The sequence below is a fragment of the Anoplopoma fimbria genome, chromosome 11, assembly GCF_027596085.1.
Source record: "Anoplopoma fimbria isolate UVic2021 breed Golden Eagle Sablefish chromosome 11, Afim_UVic_2022, whole genome shotgun sequence".
NCBI classification, from domain to species: domain Eukaryota; kingdom Metazoa; phylum Chordata; class Actinopteri; order Perciformes; family Anoplopomatidae; genus Anoplopoma; species Anoplopoma fimbria.
In genome coordinates, this window is record NC_072459.1 from 11,918,323 (window position 1) to 11,933,078 (window position 14,756).

At 39.5% G+C, this 14,756-nt stretch overlaps 1 protein-coding gene across 1 annotated transcript in view; it reads right to left on the reverse strand.

The window, feature by feature from the left end:
• Window positions 1-2,588, reverse strand: part of LOC129098156 (BAH and coiled-coil domain-containing protein 1) — a 63,018-nt gene extending 60,430 nt beyond the window's left edge. The window contains 1 exon segment of the mRNA XM_054607135.1: window positions 2,355-2,588. The gene's annotated coding sequence lies outside the window, so the exon portion shown is untranslated.
• Window positions 2,589-14,756: the final 12,168 nt, after the last annotated feature.

Consider the following 14,756-nt stretch of genomic DNA (forward strand, 5'->3'; position numbering starts at 1 on the left):
GAAAGTGTCGTAAATCCAACAATTATATTATATTTTTGCACCGTCTGCAAACTACAAAATAACCCAGTTTATCATAAAACTAGCAATTGCAACAACAAAAAAAAAACATAATGCATCGACCAATTTGCACTATAAGGAACGTGTGCTGTCTGTTTTAAAAGTTGAAACAAATCATAAAGAAAAAAGGCATTATATTTAAAATAAGAATATAATTAAATAGCGCTCCATAACAGAGATGCATCAGCTCCTGAAAGACATGGACTCTCTCTCTCTCGGTGTGTGTGTGTGTGTGTGTGTGTGTGTGTGTGTGTGTGTGTGTGTGTGTGTGTGTGTGTGTGTGTGTGTGTGTGTGTGTGTATTTTCACGTCGCGCACACCAGTATGTGTGTGTGCGTGTGAATAACTGCACTCTCACTGTCTTCATCTGCCTTGACCTATTTCAGGTCAGGTAATCAAATGGAGTTGTAAATACATTATAGGCTACATCCTCTGCCATGCCACAAAAATAACCTTATAAAGTAAAAAAAGTAGGAGGTGGGGAAAAAAACATTGGAATAAATTAAAATTAAATTTCACTGTTAAAAGATACGTTTTTGTCTTCATAACAATCATCTAAACGTGACAGCTCATTTCATGTGCCTCACTGATGGCTGTGAGTAATTAAAAACAAAGCAGGCAAACAGAAGGAAGCTACATTTAACATAGGTCCAAATTAAAAACAAAAATCTTTCAGGACTGACTCTTCTTAATGCAGTATGCTATTTGTGTAGTTATTACATTTTAGAATCTCAATTTGGGGTCCATTCAGTGTTTCTCTGGGGTGTTACAGGGAGTGCCCAGCGAAATAAAAGCATAATGGTAAAATATATTAAAATACAGGGGAGGGGAAAAAAACCGAAATTCTACAATGTGTAAGAGTAGCATATGATATATTATTTCACTCTCAGCACTAGTATCTCCCCATGTAGCCAGTTACAGCCGAGCCCTCAATTCGGTGCCACATCAACAACAATACAATCCTTCCACACGAAGGTCCCTGGGACTAAAGCCTCATCCGTGGAGGCTTCCTGGGCTAATGTGTGTGCATGCATGTGGGTTCTTTAACATGTAAACGTCTAGGAAGCCTTTCTGTTGCACACATGATAGCAGAGTCTTCAGTTTTTAAGACTGTGTTAGGGATCCAAGGTGAATGGCCGCCCGTCAGCAGGACTGCCTTTGTCTCCATACTGAGAAAGTGCTTTGCAGTCAGCCATTACCTCCCTCCCTCCTCCACCTCCTCCTCCACCTCCTCCTCCTCGCCATGCTGTTGCATTCAGCTCGCTCTGTATGTCCACTAACAACCTCGAAATAAAATTATTCAACATTACCGAGACCGTGAAAACACTGCTACTTTGCAAAATGTTGGAAATGTAGATTAATATGAATTTAAGTATAGGAAAACAGACGCGGTAGATTTCTTTCATTCCAGCGTCCAATGTAGAATACCCCTCACAAATATATATATATATATGCGCTAGAATATATATATTTTAAAAAAAAACGTTTAAATGATCGACGCCCCTAATGCAATTCATTAAGCAGCTGTCAATTGCATTTACGGAATCCAATCGAAAGTAGAAACGCTGATAATAAATCAAATTACGCTCTAAAGGTCGGAACGCTCTGACGAGACAGGCGGTGCTCCGCGGCAGAGCAGGCGGGCTGGGAGTGCACCTTAGTCGGCCGGGCCGGGTGGAAACACTCCCCCTGTTCTCCCGATGCAAAAGATCCGTTTAGAGTTTACTGCGACCTGATTAAAACCACAAACGGCATCCCGCCGACTGGTTAACAAAAAAAGAGCTATAGCCTTCATATTTAAAAAAATATATATATTTAAGACAATTGCTAAATTTGCCTGTACGTTTCCAGGATAAATAAATACAAAATAACTTGCAAATAGGTCGTCGAACAATAATTAAATAGTTAATCTAATTTCCAAAATATATCCCAGATACAAAATATGATTTAACTATTAACAGTATTATTATCAATTTTAGTAATAATAATAATAATAATAATAATAATAATAATAATATAAAGCATTACAGTAACAATACAAATATATAATCGTAACAATTAAGGTAATTCATTTATTTGTCAGCCCAATTGCATTAAACCATCGATTAATTCCACGTAGGATACACCTCACACATCCTGTTATGTTATTTTTGTAAATTATAGCACTGCACTGGGAATAATGATCAGTATGGCACATATAGCATTCTGGACCAGAATACAGCCTCTGCCTTCTCACAACGAAGAAACAGGCCTTCAAAAATATTTTATTCATTTGAAAAATATTAAATGACTACTTACTGGTATGTTAAATCCTTGCATAACAATAAATTATATGATCACAAGACACAGGGTGGGAAGGAGCAATGCCAAGTGCGACGCCCATTTAAAATAAAAATCTGAAATGAACCATGTGGCTATAGTGAAATCCTACAATATTTCCATCTGAGGCTGTGCAGTAGCCTGCTGGTTCAGTCTATGGAAGCTGTGGGACTGGGGCTTCCGGCCTGGCTGGATCGTGGCTCGGATCTCCGAGCAGCGGTGTCTCTCCCGGTGCAACTGCGTACCTCTCGTCTCGGGGCAGGGTAAACACGCCTCCCATTGGTCGGATACCTGCATGTTAATTAGCCCGTGCCGCCCGCCCGGAGATATGGAAGGTTCTGATTGGCCGGCAGCGCGGGCCAATGGTAGGGTGACTGGCAATGCTAAACAGAGAGAGAAGCGCCAGATTTAAAGCATGGGATGGTTTAAATCACGTACAAAAGAGCTCAGTGCAGCATGAGCACAGCATAAAAGGAACAGGGGCCAAGTAGACAGCCTAATAAAAGGTCTACAGCTAGAGATAATAAACAAAATGTAAATATGTATATGAAATTGTCAGGATTGCAATTCACTTGGATAATGCACCCAATGTATTTGAATCAAACAGATGGACATTGCTTTGCCTATATGACATATACAAATAACTTTAAACCTGTTTTTTTTTTTTTTTTTTTAAATGCACTGTCTACAACTATGGTCATAATAATGTAAATAATTTAAAACCAAATGAGCCTGCTCTTTAGAAGTGCAGTTCTGTGTTTTGTCTTCAAGAAGACCCAAATTGAACTAAAACATGTTTACATCTCTTAAATATGCCTATATGACTTGGAGATTTAAGCCTTTCATAAATAGCCCCTACATTTTCAAAGTGCTAGAAACAATGATAAAATACAAAATATGAATTTACTAGTGATATTTAAAAAAAACAAAAAACAGTTTTGAACATTTCCAAAGCTGAATAAATGATATTTTGCAACATAAAATTTAAGTGCTCTGTTGCTCTGTGTTTTTCAATTGTCACTGAAAATCCCCTCTAAATCTAAACGACAACAAAAAAACATTTTTGCTATTAATTCAGGGCATTTATGAACATCATTCACTATCTTTATTTTTTATTTTTTTTAGAGCCACTAGAGGCTTTTTAATCATTGTTAAAGCCAAACTCTACACTGACTCATGCAGACAAGACAGTAATTCCAGTATTTCTTTCATGTTATTACTATGGACTTCGGTTATTACATTATGCTAAATGTTTACAAATGAATCCCTCCTTGTATGTAAGCATCTGATTGGCTGGCGTGGCGCCAGAGCATTGTCAGTCACAGAGTGTAAACAAGACTCTGATTGGCTGATGGCCAGTCCGCATTGGGCTGTCTGAAAAAAAAAAGGCAATAACTGGCCCTACGGTTTCAAGGCGTCCCGGGTTAGATGATGAAAGGGGATAAGGAGAGGTGGTTTCAAGGCGCCCCAAAGGCGGACCCCCATTGGCCCTGAAGCCATATGAGTCAAGCGTGAATCAAAGGGAATAGGCTACTGCAGAGAGAGGGAAATTATATGTTGGATATTTAGAATAATCGAGGTTAGTATTTGGATAAATGTGGACCAGCGATGCCTAATCATAATGAAAAGTTATGAACACAAGTGAAACCAGCCTCGCAAACAATTCAGGTTAAAGGCGACACGTGAGGGCGCGAGAGAGAGAGAGAGAGAGAGAGAGAGAGAGAGAGATGTATATAGGGAGAAAAAGAGCTGTGTTGAGGATCGCCCTGTCGAAATCCGCTTTAATGGAGAAAATCTGCATGGAGTTTTTTCCCCATTTTAAAGTGTGGCTGCATGAGGTTTGTCGTCGTGGGGTTAGTGCGGTTAAAACAAAGTCATTTGTTTGAAATCAAATTAGTCTTTGAGTTAATCGGGTGGACACATCGCACGCTGTTTGCAATAGCTGTGGTCTGGCTTTAGTCGGTGAATCTAGATTACGGTGTGCAAGTTTGAATGGATCCAGGAGATGAAGACGATGTAGAGACGATCATAAATGTGTTGCAACCAAAATATTTCCTACCAGGTAGCCATTTAACTGCACGTTTTTTTTTATTTTATTTAAATAGGCTATACTTCTGGGAGGCTCCCTGTTTTTTTTTTTTTGGGTCATTAAATAGCTGCCTCTTTCTGATAGCTCAAGGCTACAATAGTCTAAAATGTTATGTGTGCTTTGTAATAGTAATAATAATAATAATAAAGAAGATAATGGTCCTCGCTTACTTTTCATTTTGTTTTTGTTTTCATTGTGATTTTTTTTTTCCAACTGTGCATTTAAACTAACACATGTAAGAATTGGTATCGTTGTTTACTCTGCAAAAAAATAATAATATTGTGGTTGTTTCATTTAACTGTCAGATCAGAGGGAAATAAAATATACAAAGATGCTATTAATACTCAAGGCCACAAAAATAAATAAATATGTATGTTATATTATTAGCAAATTCTGGTGTGTTATTGGCCCCTGACTCATAACATTTTGTAGAAAAAAATTGTAGAAGATTATATTTTTAAGCTCTTTAGATGGCCTGACAAAAATACAATGTATGCTTTATTTATGTTATTTTTTTTTATGGATGTATTTTTGGGCCAGATGAAACAAATCAAACTGGCTCGATGTTAATAACGTGTAACCTGATATCCTGCTCGCCTAACTCAGACCCACATCAATCAAAAAATAAATAAATAGGAAATATTCGTGGAATTATCTTCACGTGCACACATTAACGTAGAGCTGAATTTAATGGTTTTTCTTTGCGTCCACTCGGTGTGACCATAACGCCATTTGCCACAGCTGACAATTCTCTCACTTTGCACCGCCCCGCTGTGTGAGGCTGCACAAAGGGGGTCGGCTGCTTTGCACAAATACTAAATTGTATTTTAGCTAAAGGTGTTGGAATGTCTTCTCATCGTGGGCTCCTCTCGAGTGAGTGCATGCAATTTGATCTGTTCAAAGGTTGGCTACACGCGCACGAGCACGGATGATAATACCTGACTCTGGTAATACGTTGCAGCCTTTCTCTCTCTCTCTCTCTCTCTCACACACACACACACACACACACACACACACACATACAAAGAGTGATAATTAATACGGAGTGAGTGATTTCTTGAGGAAAAAGACCAATTTTAGGACGAGGATTGTCCTTGATCAATGAAGCGTTGATGATTGACAGTGTGTCCCTCCCACCCACGTCTACAGCCGGAGAAAGGGCCCTTGGATATTAAGAATAGACAAACTGATTGTTGTATGCTTTATTCCACACATAAAATACTCTATAAGCATGGTGGATCATCTGGAACATCTTGCAGCAGTGAAAGTGATATTTTTTTCATTCTCTGAAAATATATTTGAAGTTTGTACCAAAATTACCACAAACCCAATAGCAAGATATTAAGTTTTATGTGCATCTTACATGCTAAGTAGATTTTATTCATTATTTTTTTTTTTGCTAAACACGTTCTAAATAGCTCACCGCAAGATCTTGTTATTTAAAAATCAATTGAATCATCCAAAATGAGTGAATGCATGACCGGATTTTATGCGTTTAGTTTGGTCAAGTCAAGTCATGAAACCGGAATAATTTGGAGTGGGGTTGACAACGGATAGCCTTTGACCCACGTGTTTGTGTGTGTGTGTGTGTGTGTGTGTGTGTGTGTGTGTGTGTGTGTGTGTGTGTGTGTGAGCAGTCGTGCGTGCACGCTTGATCTGATTGGCTATCAGTCGAAATATTAATAAAGATGAAATAATCACATATGGACAGGTTTATTTTAAGGCATTACTTTAGATTCTGCAACAGCATGCATTTCGATAGAATTCTTGAAAATAGAAATAACATGAAATATTTTTATGTTTATCATGGATGAATTGGCAACGCCGAGGAAGGGATGGGACGCGTGTGTGTGTGTGCGTGTGCGTGTGTTTGTGTGTGTGTGTGTGTGTGTGTGTGTGTGTGTGGTGGGGCTACGTAAGAACTGCTTGAATTGTTGTGGCATATGGCATAACCAGAAGCCTACTGCAGGCTGGCGCTGCAATATGGATCTTTATTCACTTCAAGGGGAGAACTACGATCGTCACTCACCACACCAATCATTTTTAATAATAGTTGTTGTATTTTTAGATAATTCATGTCGAGATGTTACCCGTGCTCAAACTCGTTTCAGCTTTAGCAGGAGGCCAAAGACAGTCTGTTTCACAGGAGGTCTCGTTAATTCATATCAAGACTTTCTCTGACTGACATCAGTGAGACCATGGGAAGCACCTACAGAAGAAGGTGGTCAATGCAATTAACTGCACCGAACTTATATATATATATATATATACACACACACACACACACACACACACACACACACACACACACACACACACACACACACACACACAAACACAGACACACACACACAATTGATATAAGGGTATATTTTGGCCCTATGAAAAAATAATTAATAAATACAATTTGAAAGACCCTCTGCTGCAGTGATGATGCTTCATAGCATGCATTGTATTTGTCTATATAAATGGAAGATCTAAGTATTTGCACTAACCTGCAACCTGACATCTTCTGGCACCTTTGCCCTTTACCTTTAAGTTCACCAACCCAGGGAACCTGATATCCTATTTTAACCCCCTCATTACCTCAGGAGGCTGCAGCCCCACAGCCCCACAATGAAAGTGACAATATTTCATAAATTCATCAACAGTTGGAGGCTGCTTGCGCAATTCTACGCTAATATATAAAAAAATCTACAAATACTACCGATTCACCAGCAGTCACAGATCTGAATATTTGCAGATCTATCCCATTTGTGTAGGCCTATTTGTCTTATAAAATGATGTGTTCATGAGCATGTTGCATTCAAATACCAATGCACTGATAATATATAATATAATATAAATATAAGATAAATTAATAAACAGCTTAGTTTGTCTCTCCGCTCAAATAGCCCCACTGATCGTTGCCTCGGACTGTCTCATACATGGAGTCATAATGTTCCTTGACCAAGTCTTGTGATCTTGGAAGTTTAAGACAGCTGTCGAAGGCTTAACAACACAAGAGCAAAATTGTGCTTCCATTATTAAAATCATCAACCATGTTGTTATCCAACATCTGCAGTGAGGGGTGGTGGGCGACACTGGTGAGGGGGGGTTTTGCATGATGCTTTTATGGTCATGTGACCGAGAGGGCTGTTGTCACTAAAAAGCTCTTGTTTGAGAGAATAAAAGGGGGTTTGTGGTGGGATTGATTTCTTCCCCAGCTGCAGGTTGGTGGAGCATTGCATAAGTATCACATGGCTGAGCTGGGCAGAGATCATGTAGATCAGTTCAGGGTCCCACACAACAAGTCTGGTATCTCCAAGACCCGTGTCTTCTTCCTTTTTGATCAACAGATCCATTTGCATTCCTTTTACGCAACTCACGTCTCCCTAAATGCTTGTCAGGCCTGATTTATTAAGATATTTTAAGATTGTGCTTGCCAGGTTGATGGATAAATAACACCACAGGAATTCAGTTGGTAGTGGAATGACTTGTCCTTCTTGTACATTATGACATGAGAGCAATTTTGTTATGCAGAATTTGTTCCAAGCAGATAGACGTTGGAGATCAGACTATGATGAAATTTCACAATAAGGAAGTAAGGAGACTTAAATGTGTGTGAATACCGGTTGACATTACCCTAACTGTGAATTATAGCTACGGTGTCATAGAATTTGACACTAAATGATTATTGCAAAGAATTATAAATATCCATATTATAGCTGTTGGGATAACATAGAGGCATGAGTTGCATGTTGGCTATAAAAACTTGTTTTACACTTGAGCAAACTATGTTTGAACTTTGACTTTCCCTCAAACCTTTGTATTGGGACCACCCAGAGAAATCTAACACTCACTAGTGTAAACCTCAGAGTAGAACAACTTGAAAGCCACACATCTGAGGCCAGAAAATGAACCCAGAGTATAACCATGGCAGCATCCTCCAATCACCCACCTCTCTGTAAATTGAGTCAAGAAGGTGCTGAGAGCAGGGGCCACCAGTTACTGATGGATGATCAATAGAGATTCACTGATCCGGGCCTTGCAGCACAGCAGGCTAAGGCCCCGACTAAGAATGTGCGGCTTGGTTAAAAGCCTTTGTGGATGCTTATATACAGTAGCAACAACAACAATAACAAGCAAGTCAGAGCATGTTAAAATGGCTTCTGACAACGAGCAACTTTTGAACAATCAGAGTAAAACTGAGCATAGCTTCACAGTTATCTGATGCGGTGCATTGATTGTAAAGTAATAACTAAAGTGCACAGCTGTCTGTCACGGACTACTTTTTTCTTCTCAGCAGTTCTCTCTCTCTTTTTCTCCCGATGTGTCTTTGCTTGCTGTCATAAATCCAGCTCAGCCATCATACCAACGAATCAGTTTATATGACATGTATATGCTTTTTACATGAAGCGCCCAATTAAAAATGTCCTCTGCAAGGCCTAAACTAGTTTTCCCACTTGCCATTGTGCCCCCCCCTCCTAAAGCAGATGGCCCCTCTGTCATATTAATTTCACATCCCAATGGCCGATTGTGGTTTCGACATAAAAGTGATGAGCTGTATTTCAGTATCCCAGCTGATACGACTCCCAGAGATATGAGGGCCTTTTTATGGATCTTTAAATATGCAGTTATCTCTCTTGCTGCCCACCTGACAAGCCTTCAACGGGTGCCAAAGCTAAAAGTTTAACAATTCCAGATAATTGCAACAATGCTGAGAGAGAAGAAGAAAAATGTAGCGGACACAGTCAGTTCAGTGAGCAACATGTGCTCTTGAAAACCCTCAGTGTAACGCTTCAGGTTGAAAAATTGGGATTACGCTTTGATTGTTCCAGCATTTACAGAAACACATCTTTTCAAAACCTTTAAAGCTAGTTTAAATGTTTATATCAGATTTTCCAAATAGATAGACCCAAACAAAGAAAGATACAAAAAAAAAGTAAGAGCAATACACCATGTCACTAGGCTAAACAAAAAAAGAATGGTGTCTTTCTGTAGGTCAGCCAATAACAAGAAGTTGTCACATTTGATTAAAGCACTAGATATTCTTTGGGAATTATTTGGCAACAAATATTGAGCCAACTAAAAGTGTAGTCTAAATACAGTAAAGTGTTAATCTTTGCTATGCAATCATTTTTTTCTATATACTTTATTTTTCATTGTGGTTTCTTTTCCTTTGTTGAAAATAAAGGTAAATGTGTTTCTGCATATGCCTGTGCCCACATAGTATATGTGTGCCAGCAAGCCACTTGCCCCTCTGACACAGATATTGCAAAAGATATAAGTTAATATCATTGTTTGGCTGAATATGACCAGGAAGCCATGTTCTTCCATCCTCAGGAGCACATGAGACATGGCCTAGGCCAAAGGATAGAATAATGTGTGGCAGAGTGAATGGCTGCACATGCTCATTAGTATCATTAATCACCAGGGACAGAGATGCCTAATGATAGAGAGAGGAGGGACTTCATAGAGGGAGGAGGGGAAAGAATATGACAGAGATGAAGGATTCCTCAAGAATATTAACATTTGGAAAATATAAGTCGCTCTCAGATTCATTTAAATTGATCTATTTTGGGAACCCCTGGGTCTGGCAACATCGCAGGGATTGCTCGAAACAAAAGAAACAGTGTAATTAATACTAGGCTTAATTGTCACTCTAAATTGTCATATAACTCTAATTTAATGTGACGTTCTCACTCAGAGTGTGAGGGAAAAGTGGGCTGAGCCAATTCCCTTGTGCCCAAAAAAAAAAAAAAAAAAAAAAAAAAAAAAAAAAAAAAAAAAAAGGATCTCTGTGGGGATCAAATGTGTGTGTGACATTTTCTCACAGATTTTTGATTTCGAACTGATGGATTCCTCTTATGGGGCTGCTTGGTCGCCGGTTGACCACCGTAGCATGCAGCTAATGGGAGAAGCCGAGCCCTGAAACACATCTCAGGGAGGAGAGTGTGGAGTGGAGCCTGTTCGGTGGGAGCAGGAGGCCCTGAGCTTGGCCGTCCCTCTGCAGCAAGCAGAGGCTCCGGGGATAGTCGTGCATGGCGAGGGCAGGCTGTTTGATCAGCACATATTTTTAATTGGCTCCGGGCACCCTGGAGTGTCAGCATTGCCACGGAGTAGACTCCTATTGCACCTTTCCTAATTAAAATCATTACAAATTCCAGGCGCATCATAAAGGATTAAATGAGACTTGTGTGTGTGTGTATGTGTCTATGTGAGTGTGTGTTTTATGTTTTATCCATTGGTGTGCCTGTGCATGGATGCCTTGTCTCCTTGATAGCTAACATGTAAAGCCTAATTGTTTTTTTTTCTTAGTTATAGTAAATGAGGGAGGGATGGCTGTAATCCTGGTCCACTAATCAAATTACATGAAAGAGAATCTTTGAATATGGAGGAATATTTTTTTTATAAGTCTCTTAAAGATAAATTATACTAAATAAGAGATCCAAAAATGTCTACATTGAGGGAGTGTTAAACCTTCAGTTTTAAGGTCTTTTATTGAATATTCACATCTGTCCTGCTGTGTGTGGCGGGTTTAACGAGAGCAGTTTGTCTTATTTGAAATAATTGATGTCAGACAAACTGTGCAACTCCCTGGAGAATCATATTTGAAAGGCTTCGAAAACAAATGTTTGTCAAGAAAACGTTTATTTAACTTAAGTGGATATGTTATTCATCACTTCTTTGATGGAAACTCAACTTTTTCCCCTGTCTTAAGTCAGTTATAAAGATGATGACGATATTGGAATAGCGCTCAATGATTATGCTGCCATACTATGCTTTTATGGGGCTATAGGGAAGGAGTGGCTTCAGCCCCCTAAACAAAGGAGGCTTAAATCCCTTAAATATCTACCAGTGCCACTTTGCCCTGAAGGAACATTGAAACAAGGGAGTGTTTCTTTGGTCTGATATTGGAAGCTACAGTTCATGAAGGCGAAATGCAAGCGATGACTGTGGAAGGACTTTTAGTGCTGGCTCTGTTCGAAAACATGCGCCTAAAGCCTTGACACACGCCATGACACACCCTGTAACATTAAAATCATGTGGAGAAAATTACTACAATCTATAAAGGTAATAACCATGTCTGACCAAAGTTTAAGATGAATATCTCAGTCATGAGCCTTTATGAGAAACTCTACAGTGTTCAGGGACAGAAGCCTCAGAGCGAAAGTTGTAACCGATGGTTGTGGCGATTGAGATTGATTATGTCTCTCGTGGAACACAGTGGGACTTCTGTTCACATCAACAACCAAAAAACTACAGCAACTCATAGAATAGTTAATGGACTGTATTGTCCAGCAGTGAATGGGCATGTTATGGGTAGGCAGACACAACAATGGACAGTACAGACGTCCCAAGGTTCCCTGTAACTCTGATGGTTGTGGATGTGAGGACTAAAGTAGTCGCAGATCGAATTATGTTAACATGGAGAGAAGAAACTTTTTTGATAGTCAAAACTGCAAAAAGTGGGACGTAGATAGATAAAATATAACATGATCGTGTGAATTAAGTGTATTTAAATGTTCCCTTTTTCCCGTCAAAGTGTCTTCAGTTCCTCAGTGTTTCTTAAAACCAGCACAAAATTACTTATTACAGAAAAAGGTTGGTCATTCGAAAACATGCATTGGGAGGAGTGAACTTCCTTAAGACAAAAATAAATAATTTGCAACAAAATATTTTAGAGGGCTATATTTTTGGAACATGATCGCTTGTCTCCTATTGACTCAAGAGGGACAGACAGCAGAGAGAGACGTGGCACAGGAAAGAAAGTGAAAAATGGATCGGAGTGAGGGTGGGGTGTCTCCTCAGCCATAACGCTTCCTGTCCGGAAAAGTCCATTCATCATTTTCACGTCTCTGCGTCATGGCTTACTTTGGCAATAGCCAGGAGTGTGGCAATGATGACACAGAGGATTGATGAGGTGCAGGCGGGGGTGGCTGGCAGGGGTTTGGGTTTGGAGATGGTCAAACCAGATGTGTGGTGAGGTGGGGGCTGGGATGGACCACGAGGGGGACGTGATGAAGGTCATGATGTTACTCTTTGCCCTCATTAACCATATTTGCAGACACACGTGAATATAGGCCACATACAAAGCCTGTGTTCTGGTGCATTTAAATTTATCCTCAAAAACACAACTTTCCACATGCCACTACCCACCAGCATACAGGAACACTTGAGTCATGATGTGGACACCCACCTGCAAGAATGTATGTCCCCACAACTGTATCAAAGAGACAACATATTCTATTTAAAAAAAAAGAAAAACTAAAAATAAGAATGCTGGGAAATGTCCTTATTCATTTTCTTGCAAAAATTACAAGTTGTGGTTTTAAAGTTTGTCTTTATCCTTAGCTCGACTGCTGCCTTGTATTTAGTTTACATGACATGGCAATGGTCAGTGGACAATTGATATTCTCAATGTCAAACTATTTCTTATGACAAGAGACTTTAACTTTCAATTGGCTAGATCATTGTTTAAAACATTGCTGTTGTATAATATAGGATTGCATGCTAATTGTTAGCAATATTGTTGTCACTCTCCCCTGTTCATTTTAGTCAGTTTGTCATACATTGCAATACTTTCAATATAATATCAAATGTATTATAGGCTTCTTTTTTTTTTTTTGCCACCCACCTGCAGTTTGGGTAAGTTGTCAGTTGCCTCAAACTCAAAAGTGTTTATTGTCAAATCTTATTCACCAGCAAAGGCTGCTAATCAGTCTTTAAACTAATATTCCACACTTTTGTAGCCGCATGTGAAACATTAATTAAGGTATTTTATTGGGCTGGTTGTTACAGTTTTTTACCAAACCCCTGTGACATTTTTGTGTGACTAACTTGTGGTATGCATTAATATTCAGTCTAACATTAAAAAAATAAAATAATAATCTGCCTCAGATGTCACACTCTACCTTGAAGTCTTGTAGGCTACAACTATAATGTTACTGTTGTACAATAGATGAATGCTGGCAGGCTCACATTAGCAGGCACAGTTATACTTGAGTGGGTATGGCTAGACTCCCCCTTGTGGTAAAATATTACACAACTGGAAAAAGACCACGGTCTGCCAGACAGATAGGAGTAAACGGAAATGTGAGGAGGTAACTGCACTCAAACTGAATTAAATTAGAGCCAAGGGTAATATCAAAAGGTGTTCAGTCTTCCTCCTCTCCCTCTCACTTTGCTCCGCAGTGTATCCCCTGCTGGCATCAGGCGTTATCCGAAGAGCGTGGTTCTCCCAACTCGGTAGCTGATCAGAACCAGGTGGTAGGCCTCCATGTGTTTTCCATTTGTGCAGGATGTAAATGGATTCAATTAGATCCAAATGCACAACCTGTCAGCCAGGGGGAAGTGGCAGACTTTCAAAGGCTATTAGATTATGGACAGGATTTGGAATAAAAACTTCACTGGCCCCGGATTGTGCCATTAAATTGGTTGATGTGAAACTATTGAAGTGATTTGAGCTTGCATGCTGACTGTGCGCTGTTCATGTGGGTGCAGATTCTGTCACAAACACCCTCTCCCAAATTATCATTAGCAACCCCTTAGCCCCCCCTCTCTCTTTCTTTTTCCATCTCTCTCCATCTTTCACATGCACACACGCATACAAATGCTAACACACAAACATAAAATATCCCCAGACGTATTGCCAATGGCCTCACAAACTTGCCCGCTTTACAAACAGTAGCTCTTACAGCTTTAAAGTCAAATGGCTCCATCAGTCAAGGCTGTTAAGAAGCCCAGCCGTAAAAATTAAAGACTTCCAGCAAACTGACCAACTGGAACACTTCTCCTTTGTTTTGATTGGCTGGAATAATATGATGTATACTGTTAGCATTCGGCTTCAATCACTAGTCTCTGTAAACATGTTAAATATTGCCGGATTTATTTAAGCCTGTTAAAGGAGACATGCTGCAAAGGGGTCGTTGATATATGCTGATGCATTTTCACACTTTTCTTTAGGAAACTATTCAGAAATGTTTATTACCAGGCCAAGCAGATGAGTTAACTAAAAAACAGTTTCAGTCATCATGAATTGGAGCAAAGGAATGGCAGTGGAGTTGATCAAAGAAAGGACTAGGAGATACACAAGAGTGAGTTCAGTTCACCTATGAGTTTAATGCAGAGAGCCTTCACTTTACAGGCCTGATATAGAAGTGAATCAATGGGACATTTCTAAGCCATTATTATCAATCACCATTGCTTAAGACACCCTAATGAGCTCATTAGACAAGATGAACAGCAGATTGATTGCAAAATGGGGCAAGTAAAAAGTAAGATGTAGAGAAGAAGAAGGTGATGGAGGA